Raw genomic sequence first — 13,669 nt, 5'->3', positions numbered from 1 at the left:
TAGTAGTGATTTTCCACAAATATTTAACCACTACAGTACAGTGACATATTTTAAAATTTCATTCTTGCAGTCTCCAGAGAATTCTGTTAAACCTTAGGGAAACCTCTTGCAGTGAAAAGATTAGAAAGAGTCTCTAATGGAGACTCCATCTAACTCCTCCATATCAGTGATGTCTCCAAAACTTATTAAAAGTGCCTGGAGAAAGCAGGATTAGAGATAGTAAAAGTTGTCATCAGAGTGAGAGGGTTATGGTCAATGTCTTGCATCCAAACATCAAGTAATTATGAAAATCATCTGCTTCTTGTTTCCATCTTTGCATATTGTACCAGCTTGTCCCATACAGATATTGTGAATAAAACCCTCAACTTGTAAGCACAACTTGTTTAAGTTATCCAAAGCCAAAGCATGTTAAAATGATCACATCAGTACTTTTTTCACTTTAACTTGGCCAAAAACTACCATTTCTGCATCTTGAGTGCTGCACTGTAACAAAAAAATGAACATCATGTATGGTATTACGCACTTAGAAGTGCAGTTGAAAAGATGTAGAACCATAATATAGTGCTGTCTTTTCTGCTAGTGAACTGTGTGACGTAAGTTGCAAAAGGACGAAAATCTGGGCCAAGCCAAAGTGAACAAACTGTAGTTCCTAAGGCTTCTGCATGAATTTGTTGTCACCCTCTGCTTGCTTCCTGGCTCAGCACAAGCTTACCAGTGGAGTGATTCTCCACACAGGATTCACCAATTATAAATATATACCGGTATATATATATATATATATATATATATATATATATATATATATATATATATATATTTCTAAGTAGCATATGGAGGTAATTGTTAACTGTAAAATGCTGCAATAATAGTTATCCCTATAAAACTGTTCTTTGGGTATTTTTGAATGTTTTAGAATATGGATAATCAAACAGTGCCCCCACTTTTTTTTTTTTTTTTTTTTAAATAAGTTATCTGTGTTAATTTCATCTCTTATCCAGTACTGCTGTTTAGTTGTTAATTGAAAATAAGTGAGAATGGAAAATGAAAAGAATGGGGGACTGAAAATCAGATTTTAACCCCTTAAACGCGGCCGTGTACAGTCGTTCCCCCCCGAGTGGCGGGGTTGTATCGCGGTCTGAGTACCTGTAGGAAAATATTCGCCAAAAATCAGAGATTAACCCTAGAACATTATACTTGGTATGGCAGATAGTACTTACATTCAGCTTTCTCCAGAGACAGGTGTTGAGCCTTCGTGGACTACCCAAGGACTTATGGAGACTTGCAAAGTTGGGTAACCAAATCTTCACTTTCACACCTCCAGCAACCCGGTTTCCCGTCTACCACAGCCTCATTCTGTCACAGTAAACTTTATACTACAATGTAAAGGTAGTTAGGAATCCGTATTTGTACAATAAGCACTGAAAATAAGGCTAAAATCAACGGAGGGTACGGCCGACATGCACTGTGATGGCGGTCTTCCCGTCACTCAACAAACATTTCCATTTTCACAGCTAAAAACACGTATACTACATTATTTTCAATCATATTACTTCCCAAAAGATCACCACGGCGCGCTTTTTATTTTGCCTTACGCCTGCCACTTTATTCTCATTCCTGTCAGCCGCTTGCACTGACTGGGAAGAGCTAGAACTCGCCATAATGTCACTTTGAAAGCCTGCAGTAAACTGACGCTAAACAGGGGCAAACCGTGAGAAAAAAAGCTAGTGTTACAACTGGGGAAACAAGCGTTTCTTATTAGCATAAACTGCTTGTGAGAGGAGAGCGCAGATTTACAGTTCTGAGCGCTCAGAGCGCTGCCATGTATCACAGCCAGGCTGGCCGGGCCGTGGTGGGGGGGGGCGGGGGGAAAACGCGATACTTGGCAACAACTGAGGTCAGTAGTACAAAGGTAAAGTATGCTAGTTGTAGCTAGAGGGTGGTGGTACTGATAGACAATACCAGCTGGAGCCTGCTTGCCCGCGGTTATTCAAAATTTACTAGAATCGCAAATGCGACGCTTCGCCGTTATGTCCTTTTTGCCGAGCGTCGCAAACGAGACGATCCGCGTTTAAGGGGTTAAAATCAGCCATATTGAAAGCAGTGTGAACAGCGTTTCAGTAATATGATCATAAATATTGGTACAAGTAAGCAGTACTGGTTAGTACTGGTTGCAGATAGTATCAGCAAAACAGCATTTTTTGCTTACAATATAAAACAATAGAAGATAGCATATCCAAATACTTTAAGGGACTTGCTATACATTTGTAGCCATGTCTTTTGTATATGGTATGACAAGGATTGTGAAAAATATTTCATGTCATGTGTTAATATACAGTACATGTTTTATATGCATGTGCCTGTAAAGAAGACAGGAGCTGTAGTGTTCACTTCCTCTCTCTGTAATAATGCCTTTATCATATAATTCTTGCAACCATCAGATGATTTTATTCTGCTAAGGAAGGATCTAAAGTAATTAAGGACTTAATGAAGGTTATGTCCAACCCATCAAGCTCAGAAAGTCTCAGCGAATAAAATTATTTGCAGATGGCAAGAATTCAGAAAAAAAAAAAAAAAAAAAAAAAAAATCGTCATTGTACAGAGGAGATTGCTATTCACTGGAGCCTACTGTATAGATAGTGTTTGGGGGAGGTAGAGGAGAGCTTGTATATGACTGGAAGAGATGCATATTCAGTGCCCATTCAGGAACCAAGCCTACACACTATTCCTTGCATCTTGCTGTGGAGAGGAACTGTCAGTCGCAGGGGAACATCAGTTCAGTGCACAGGACAATTAGTGGTAGGTGGTGGAGACCATCATCCACTCACTTAATGTAGTCCTGCCTACTTCTTCCCTTACCTTTATCATTTTGTGTCTGCCTAGTCACTTCCAGTTTCTCCCATCTTTCCTGTCATTTTTTATTACTCTTCTTTTCTGGTGGCTTTACATTGAGTGACAAGCTTAATGGTTTCCTGTAAGCCAGTGCTGGGTGGTAACCAAATAACCAATCCATGTGTGCTCCCTACATGTCAGCAAGTGGGTTGGAGGAGGGTTAGTGCCCTTTCCCATAAAATAACTAACTCAAAGACAAACAGCCACCCCTTATAGGATTATGGCATCTTACCATAGATAGATACAACCCTGCAGGGGCAGTTGCTTGCCTGTGGTTGATGGGGTCTGCATAGCCAGACAGATTGGGTTTGGTCAACAACAACAACTACCACTACTGATAACTTGAGCGGTGTAGTGATCTTAGCAACCACTGCCATTTGCTCATAGCTTCATTTTAATTATCCCAGCATTCCTTCTTTTCCCTGTAGGCTTTCTTCATGGTTCCACTTGATAAAAGGCATTCTTCATGCCTCCTTTTCCTTGTTAGTTACAGCTTAGGCACAGTTTGAAGCTTATTCATGCCTTAGCTGTTATACTTATGATTTCTTACATTTTTCAGTGGAAAAAGTTTTGCTTTGTTTTGGTTCCCTCTTGGTGCAGTAGTAGTAGTAGTAGTTGTTCCCTAGGCAGTCTGGCCGAACAGCCCCAAGTCCCTCAGGAAGGCCATGGACGAGATCAGGCTTTCCCACAGAGCTCTCAAAGAGTGTATGTTGTGTTGTTGGCATAGGTGATTGTGTGCAATGCAGTCTTCCATAATGTGCTTAATAGTATGGGGGGCCATGTTGCATCCTGGACAGGCATCAATGACGAAGTCATCAAGCCTCTTCTGGTAGCTTAAGAGGGCTGGATGGTGCCCACATCTCAGCCTGGCCAGGTGGACCTGTCCTCACGAGGGAGATAGGATTCAGAAGGGTGGATGTCAAAAGGCTGTGCATGCAGCTGTGTATTGTCTTTAAGTGATTGAGTGGAGTGGCAAGTGATCTGAATGTGGATATACTTCTGGAAGCTGGTCTGAGATGGGCGAGGGGGGAGAGATGACAGTATTTGCGTATGATATCGTGTGCTGGGTGTTGTTTTGATGTTCCTTGGTCTGGATGGATGTGCTGCCATGTAATGTAGTGGATGTTGTGGGTTTGTGGAGGCTGCAGCAAGAATCTGGGTGCCTCTCATGTCTAGGTGATCCTTGACTTTGAGGACTTTGGTCTCTTGATAGGTGGTCTGTGGGTGTATTAGCTATGCAGCCTGTGATTATTTTTAGGGCCTTGTGTCCCCCTGTGGCGGGGGGGGACAATCTGGCTGCACTATGGGGTGGTACTACTACTCTGCGGCCAGGTTGTGTTAGGAAGAATACTGCCACCGTATTCCCTGCGTGTCGTAAAAGACGACTAAAAGGGGCGGGGGGAGGGGACTAGGGACCCCCTCCTTTGTTTTTTAGTTCCTAAAAAGAGACAGACCAGAGAAAGGGATGGGGGATGGAGTTATCCCCGTACCCTGAAGATTGGGTCTATCAATGTGCGTGGATGTAGTACGTTTGAGGCTAAAAGGGAGGAGATTGGGAGAATGTTTGTGAGAAGAAAGTTGGATGTGTTAGCTTTGAGTGAAACGAAGATGAAAGGGAAGGGTGAGTCAATGGAAGTGTGAATGGAAGATTGTCAGGTGTTGATAGAGGAAGGGCAAGAGAAGGTGTGGCCTTGTTAGTGAGTCCGGAAGTACAGCAGTGTGTGATTGAATGGAAGGAGGTGTCATCGAGACTGATGTGGGTGAAAGCGAAATTTGAACATGAGTTGTGGGTGTTTGTGAGTGCATATGGGCCTGGTAGTGAAAGGGATGAAGAAGAGAGAGAGTCTTTCTGGAATGATGTTGATGAATGTCTGCAGAGTTTTGGAGCGAATGTGAATGTGGTAATGATGGAAGATCTGAATGCTAGAGTGGGAAATGTACCAGTTGAAGGTGTAGTTGGTATGCATGGTGTGCCTGGAAGAAATGAAAATGGGGAACGAATGATAGCGATGTGTGTTGAGCGAGAGATGGTGATTGGAAATACGCTGTTTGAGAAGAAAGATATTTATAAGTATACATGGGTGGGACAGGAGGGTGGAAGGGTTGTTGATAGAGCCTTGTTGGACTATGTGGGTGTGTCTAGGAATGTAATAGGAAGATTGTTCGATGTGAGAGTTCTGAGAGGGGAGGGTGGAGGTATGTCTGACCACTACCTGGTAGAGGGAAAGTTAAGAGCAGGTAAGAGATGGGTGAGAGCTAGGAGGGTTAGGTGTGGCAGGGAGGTTTTGAAAGTGAGTTGGATAAAAGAGAGGAAAAGATAGAGTATCAGGAGAAATTGAAAGATGAGTGGAACGCAGTGAAAGATCAGGAAAATGGCAGTGTGGAGGAGGAATGGCGTTGTTTAAGAGTGCTGTGGTGGGGCATGCAGAAGAGGTGTGTGGTGTGAGACGTGTGGGTAGTGGTGTAAGAAAAGGAAGTGAATGGTGGTGCGAGGAAGTAAGTATGGCTGTGGCTGAGAAGAGACATGCATATGAAGTGTGGCTGCAGAGGAAGGATGAGATGTCATATGAAAGGTATGAGGAAAAGAGGAATAGGGCGAGAAGGGCTGTGCGTGATGCTAAAGTGGCAGCAGATGAGAGGTGGGGTAGGCGGCTGACAGAGAATTTTCAACAGAATAAGAAAATGTTTTGGAAGGAGGTGAAAAGGGTGCGAAAGGGAGAGTCTGGGAAGGAAGAACGAGTAAAAGCAGAGGATGGAAGGATGTTAATTGAGATAGATGCAGTAAGGAAGAGATGGGCAGAGTATTTTGAAAGATTGTTAAACGTAGAGGAGGAAAGGGTGGCCGAGATTGTGGCGGATGGAAGGGTGCAAGGAATAAATATATTGGGAGAGTTGAATGATTCTTTGATCATGAAGGAGGAAGTGGAGAAGGCAGTAAAGGAGATGAAAACAGGGAAAGCTGCAGGTATGGATGGGTGTGCTGTGGAATGCCTGAAGGGTGGTGGAGTGACTATTGTTGACTGGTTAGTAAGATTGTTGAATGTGTGCTTTGTGAAAGGTATGGTGCCAAATGACTGGGCAAGTGCTTGTGTGGTCCTGTTGTATAAAGGCAAGGGTGATAAGTATGAATGTACTAGCTTTAGGGGTATAAGTCTGTTGAGTGTTGTAGGTAAGCTTTATGGTAGAGTGTTAATTATGAGAGTAAGAGAGCATACAGAGGGAGTGATTGGTGATGAGCAGTGTGGCTTTAGGAGAGGGAGGGGATGCATGGATCAGGTGTTTGCTGTGAGACAAGTGTGTGAAAAGTATTTAGTGAAAGGTAAGGATGTGTTTTGGCATTCATGGATTTAGAGAATGCGTATGATAGAATTGATAGGGAGGCTTTGTGGACTGTTTTAAGATTGTATGGACTTGATGGTAGGTTACTAAAAGGGGTGAAAAGTTTTTATGTAAATAGTAGAGTGTGTGTAAGAGTGGGAAATGCTGTGAGTGATTGGCTTCCCGTGAGAGTGGGGCTGTGACAGAGATGTGTGATGTCGCCTTGGTTGTTTAATATTTACATGGATGGTGTTGTAAGGGAGGTGAATGCAAGAGTTTTAGGTGGAGGTCTGAGTCTGGTGAATGTTGATGGTGGAGAGTGGAATCTGAAGCAGCTGCTGTTTGCAGATGATACTGCACTGGTGACTGATTCAGAGGAGAGATTGAGACAGTTGGTAGAGGAGTTTGGAAGGGTGTGTGAAAGGAGGAAATTGAAAGTAAATGAGAATAAGAGTAAAGTGATGAAGTGTATGAGGTTGGTAGATGGTAGGGGGATGAATATAGTTTTGAATGGCGAGTTGCTTGAGGAGGCAGAGTGTTTTAAATATCTAGGGTCACATGTTGCTGTGGATGGAAGAATAGATGCAGAAGTGAAGTTTAGAATAAGTGAAGTAGGAAAGGTGCTAGGAGGAATGAAAAAAGTGTTTAGATATTGTTCGCTTAGAATGGATGTAAAGAGAAGGCTGTATGAGGGTGTTGTGGTACCGACTGCGTTATATGGGGCTGAAACATGGAATATGGGTGTAGCAGAGAGGAAAAATTTGAATGTAATGAAGATGAGGTGTCTGAGGAGTATGTGTGGAGTGACGTGTATGGATCGAGTGCGAAATGATGAAGTGCGAAGGAGAACTGAAGTTGTTCGGGAGATGGCTGATGGAGTTGAGCAGAGGGTGTTGTGATGGTTTGGGCATATGGAGAGAATGGATAATGAGCGATTGGTGAAAAAGATAACTAGATCTGATGTGAGAGCTGTAAGGCTGAGAGGAAGACCACGAATAGGATGGATGGACAGTGTGAAGAGAGCGCTGGATGCGAGAGGGATGTCTGTTGAGCAAGGAAGAGTGGCTGTGCGTGACAGAAATAAATGGAGAGAAATTGTGAATAAGTGATGACGCAGCCCTGAGGGGATATTCTCCCGCATTTGGTCTGATCAGCTAGTCAGGTCAGGTGTGGGTAAGGGGATGGGTCTGTTATGATGTGGCAGGGGTAAACCAGCTCTGCTGTCGGGCCCTGCTGCGGATGTCACTGATTGCATTGCGCAGTTGACCCTTGTGCGGTGTGGTGCGGTGAGGATCTGTCCGTTATCCCCTTTAGGGCTAAGATGCGAATGAATGTGTTTGAATGGATGAGTAAATGGGGAGTGTATCGTCCTGTCTCGGCTACCTCCCTTTCCTTGGGGGAAGCAGCCTGGGTATATAGATAGATATAGATGTTCTGTATGGTCTGTAGAGTGTTGGAGTGTGTTTTGGTGAGGTTAGGAGCCCAGGCAGGGCTTGCATAATTCATCACTGAATGTATGTATTGTTTGTATATTGTGGTGGTGGTTTCTTTGTTGTGTCAGAATGTTGTACGGGCAAGTGACCTCAATGCATTGATTCTTGATGTTATTTTATTTTTAATGTTTGTGATATGTTGTTTAAATGACATTGATGTATTGTATGTTACACCAAGGATTTTGTGTGTGTGTGTGTGTGTGGTAGGGGAGTGTTGTTTATGGTGAGGTGTGGGATGTGACTGTTCTGCTGTCCAGTTTGTGAGAAGGGTCACTGTAGATTTGGCTGGGGCTATTTTGAGCCTGTTTGTGGTGAACCATTCGTTTAGTGTATTGAGGTAAGCTTGGATGATGTGTGCAGCTGTGTTTTTGCATTTTGGTGCGTACATGTAGGTATTATATCATCTGCATAGGAAGCTATGTGTATCTGTGGTGTGTGGGGTGTGGGTATGTTGTGCATGTATAGGTTAAAGAGTAGAGGACAAAACAGATCCTTGGGGGACGCCGTTTGTGAAGTTTCTGATGTTAGAAGACTGACCGGCAAATGTTACGTGTGCACATATGCCTGCTAAGTACTTTGCCAGCCATCTTTTTGCGTTATTGTGCATGTTTGTGTTGAGTATTTTGTTTGTGAGGTTGTGGTGGGGGATGGCATCAAAAGCTTTGCTGATGTCTTTTGTGACTGGGAGTGTTCTGTGTGGTGGCCTAGCTGAATTCATGCCATCGAAAACTCTCTCTGTAAGGTCTGTAAGAAGGGTGTTTGTGGAGGGTAGTGGCCTAAAGCCATGTTGTGATTGGGCTAGGGGAATGTGAGGTGTGACTAGTTGTAGTACCAGTCGTTCAGTGACTTTAGAGGGGGTGCAGAGAAGTGTGATGGGGCGGTGTGAGGAGGGTAATGTGGGGTCTTTGTTGGGTTTAGGGATGATGATGATAATGCCATGCTTCCAGATGATGGGTATTATGTTGTGTGAGTAGCTGTAGTTTGATATGTTGGTGAGTGCTTGTATGTGTTGTGGTCCAAGGTGTTTAAGGTGAATGTTGCTTATGTTGTCTGGTCCACAGGCAGATGAGTGCTTAAGGTTGTTAATGATGTGCTTCGTCTGGTTGTAGTGAAAGGTGCGTAGTCTGGGTCTGTGGGGAACTGTCTCTTACGTCAGATGATACGTCGGTCTTTGGAATGGGGGTTTAGATGTCCGACTGGTGAAAAGTGATTGATGAGAGTGTTTGCTTGTTATTTGTTTGAGGGTATGGTATCTGTTGTTTTGATGGCAGCATGTGATTGTGTGGTGTTGCTGTTGGAAAGTGTGATGCTGTTTAGTATTTTGTAGAGTGCTGATGTTTGTTTTGTGGTCAAGTGTTTGGAGGTAATTTTTCCAGTTTAGTGTTTGGTGTTCTGATATTTTATTGTTTATTTGAGTGTTGAGTTCTTATATTTGTTGTACGGTGTCTTGTGTAAGGGGTGTTTGGGAGTGTCGCTGTGTGTCCTGTTGTCTGATGAGGCCTTGAATTTCTGGTGTGAAGTTGGGGTTGTCTCTTTCTGTTGCCTCTAAAGATGTGTCTTTTGTCTGTGTTTTGTATAATTGTATTGAAAGTGTGCACAGCGGTGTTGATGTTTGTGATGGGTGTACTGTTTAGTGTTTCGAAATGTTGTTCTGTTTCAGTTACAAAGGCCTCCCAGTTGGCTTTCTTATAATTAGTGTAAGTGTGTTTGTGGCCAGCTGGGGTGATTCAGGTTTTGGTAGTGATGATGATTGGAAGGTGATCAGAATCTAGGGTTTTGACCACTCTCAAGGATGTAGTGGGGACGAGGTTTGGGGAGCAAAAGGTGATGTTTTGGGATGATGGGAGGAAGAGGGCTGGGTGTGGGATATGGGTGTGTTGGTCTAGATTGTTCAGTATGAAAAGATGATCTGTCTGGGATTGTAGTACCAGCCCTCTGTCTGTGTAGGGTTGTTGACATGCCAGGCCAACGACTTGGTGTTGAAATCACCACCCAGGATGGTGATGGGTATGTTAGTGATGTGGTGTATCTGTGAAGAGTAATTGTGTGGTACTGTAGGGGACGACTGGGGGGGGAATGTATGTGTTAGCGACTGTTATGTGTGATTTATTACCAGTGCATATTTTAATTGATTGTTTTTCTGTTGTGGTGTCATGTGGGGGGAGAAGTGACTTTGTGTGTGCATTAGTATCTGCAAAGCTGATGGATTTGTGTACCAAGGTGATGAGTCCACTGCCACCGCCGTCGGCCCGGTCTTGTCAAATGGTGGTGAAGTTATGAAATGTCAGTATTTTCTGTGCTCTGTGTAGTTTTGTTTCTTGTAAGATGGCAATGTGTATATTCTGTTGTTTGATGAATTGTGTGAGTTCTTGTTTTTTGGTGTTTATGCCATCTATGTTTAACTGAAGGATGTTTATGTTGTGTGTGCGATGTGTCTTGGCTGCTGCAGCATGGGGGGGAGGTGGTGTGGGTGGAGGGGAAGGAGTAGGAGGAGGTTGTGATGGAGGTAAGGGTTGAGGTGGATTAGGATGGGTTGGAATGGGAGGAGTTGGGGGACTGGATGGTGTGGGAAGGATCGGTGCGTTTGGCTGTGGAGATGTGAAGGAAGTAGGAGTAAGATCGGTAGGGGAGTTAGTGGGTGGGGGGAAGGAGCATAAGGAGCCGGCCCATGTTTGTGTAATGTTTTCTGGATATAAGTGTTGTGCAGGTGTAATGGGTCCAGTTCTTGCAGGAATTGCACTGAACTGAACCCTTAGTCTGTGGGCTTGACGTGATAGGTTTTGAGGATGTTGGACATATGTATTTGTTGGCGGGTCCTGGATTGCTCTGAATGTCCCCGGCTAGAAGAAGTCGTCGAGGGTTGTTACTCATACTAACACTTACGGCCTTACACCTTTGTTTCTGGCCTGATTGACATGAAGTTTACCATGCATGTACCTGGGTCTGGTATCTTGAGACACCTTTCTCAGATTTTTAATTTACAATATGACTTAACGAGCATTTTATAGTTTCATGAATGTAAAAAGACTGGGGAGAGCCACTAGATTTCAAAACAACCATCCTAAGAAAGGCACTTACTCTATTCAACTTTGAACATAGTTATGGTAAGGGACCCTCTAGCTGTTTTGTTCTGTGGTTCTTTTATTATGGGTAAAAAATACAAACAAAACTAATACAGTACAAATACGGTACAGGTATTTATACAAGACAAGCAAAAGCAAACTTTGGGGAATATCATGCATTTGCTTGCACAGGTTGCCCTTCTAATCTTTTAATTCTTTGTAGCAGCAGTTCATTACAAATGTCCAGCCATGTTTTAAGTGTTTTCTCATTCACTTTCTATACACAGTTGGTCTTCATGACTCACAGAAAAGGATCATGTGGTATAATACTTCATTAGTACATTGTTGCAAGGAGTGGCAGGTAGAGGAGTACAGTTTGTGTTAATACAAAAACTACCACAGCTGCCATTTGATTATTTAACCCAGCTTCAGTATGGTGCCATAGTAAGAATTTCATCAACCTCATACAGCATATTATAATAGTAACAGGAAGAGTAAAAGCCAAACTCATAATACATTCTTAAAGGTGGCAGAGCCTGAAGCTACTTGTATTAACCACTTTTCTTCTCATTTTGGGACAGAAAAGGGAGTGGATGATGGATGGATTTAATTTGACATCTGAGAAAGCAAAGAGTTTCATGAGAAGAGGGATTGTTACTGAAAAGGATTTTTAAAAATTATTACTGGTATTTATTTATATTTTCTTCTGGCCACCTCTCATGAGAGGCAGTGTCTGGTATAGTGATAGAGTGGAACATAATTCAGGTTGTCCATGTATCTTTATTCAGCAAGGGAATACAGCACTGAAAATACTTTTCAGCATCATATTTTAATACAGTACTTACAGTTTTATTCATAGATCCAAATTTGTGTTAGTATTCATTGGTTTACTTTGGAGTCTAAAATAATGTTCCTTTTATAACATATTCATACATTAATATTAATCCCCTCAATAAGATACAACAGTTTTTATTTATCTCACTTGCTACTGCCAGATAATATGCTTTAGAGAGATTTCAGGCTACTTAAGTTCAACATCCAGTAATTATCTAATTGTATAAGCTAAGAATAAAGGGGAAAAAAAGCACCATAATGAAGGGTTTAATTTGAAAAATATAAATCTGACACACCAGGTTAGCATTTCAAGTTTTCGATAATGCCTCTGAATCAGTGGTATATAGATGAACAGAGTACAGTTAGATATACATTGACATTTAAGCTTTTAGTACCCTATTAGTCTCTCTAACACTGTAAAACCTAAATTAATCATCCAGTTATATTGCTCTTGGAGATGGGCTTGGCATATTATCAAGGGATGAGGGGTCATTACTCAGAACTGTACCAGCAGAATTGTACAAAGATGATTTTGTAAGGCCAGCATCTGAAAGTTATTACTAATACCCGGTAGGTCATTTTAAATTAGCAAAATGCTGGCCACAAGTACCAAGTAAAGGATGACCCTGTTTAGCTTTTTATTTTACTTACACATCTGAACTTCATTTTTTATTCAGATGTCTGCTTTATATACTGTATAGCAGTAATCAGTACCAGACCTGCGCAGTCATTGAAGATGGATCTTATAGATACCTGAGTGAAGCTGTATGAGGCACTGCTTTAAAGAGAGTTATGCACATGCAGGACACCCTGAGTGAACTATAATATCACAAGATAGGGAAAAAAAAAAAAACTATGAGTACAAACCTTGTTAGATGCAGAGATCATTGGATTATCAAAGATATGGAATTTTTATTCCCATACCTTGAGAGAGAGAGAGAGAGATTGTGTGTGTGTGTGTTAAATAATGAATTTAGAACCTCCTTCAAGTGAACACCCAGTAGAATGGTTTAAAAATCCATCCATTTATACATTCATCATCCAGTCATTTATTGCCCCATGAGGAGCATAGGAGCATGGAACTTGACTATTCACTCCAGACAGTTAAGGCAAGAGTCACTAGGCACAATCCCCTGAGAAGCATTATGTGAGTAATTAATCTCGATAATTACTCAGACATAAACCCTTAACAACCATATCTTATTACATAAAATTGTTCTAAAAGCACTGAGGTTAGGTGCACTGGAGGAAGCATTAGTTTGTCACTACCGTGGTGTGCATGGTTACCCTTTGGTTTATTTTAGTTTTTGAATTTTATTGCAAAGTACTGTATGTATAACAGCATTGGCATTAGGATTTTATTATTAAAATTTCATTTCAGTATTGATCTCATGCCACCGCATAGTTCCAATAGTACAACTAAGATATCTGAAAGCGCAGTGAGATGTAGCCATATTGCACCAGAGCCATAATTTACGTGGTAATTCCAGTGTTCCACTCTAACTCCCCTTTTTTCCCCAGAATCCTACTTTACCCTCCACAGTACTTTCCTCCATTAACCAAACTGTTGCCAAAATCACTTAAAATGCAAACCTACTAAAGCTAGGAGTCGAGACATCTGAAGTTAAGCTTAATGCAACCATGCCAACACCACCACTCACATTTTCACCCTCTCATACCATACTGTATTGTGTACAGTATACTGCTCTAATCCCTACCTCCTTCACTAGATGAACAGGAATATCAGAATGATGTGCCTATCTTGTAAAGCCACCCTGTTAACTTCAAGCACAAATTCTTATCATCATGATTCCAAACTGGTTGTCATACTCTTGTTAAAATCTTTTCAGTTTTTAGCTTAAATGTCTGTCAGTGAAAAGTAGTAGCGAAATATCATTTTAGAAATGAAAAAATCGTATAAGTAGCTCACAGAATATAATTTCTAGATAACTTCAAATGGTGCTTCAGGCAAAGGAAGAAATGTACTCGTATGCTCAAATATTCCATGTTATTCCAGAATACTTCCTTTGGTGATATCTTAAGGATGTTCATGTTGTATGATATATGCTTTCT

The sequence above is a fragment of the Coenobita brevimanus genome, chromosome 18 (genome assembly GCF_032717465.1).
Source record: "Coenobita brevimanus isolate Jiangsu-jjx chromosome 18, ASM3271746v2, whole genome shotgun sequence".
Lineage (NCBI taxonomy): Eukaryota > Metazoa > Arthropoda > Malacostraca > Decapoda > Coenobitidae > Coenobita > Coenobita brevimanus.
Note: the sequence above shows the minus strand (reverse complement) of the source record.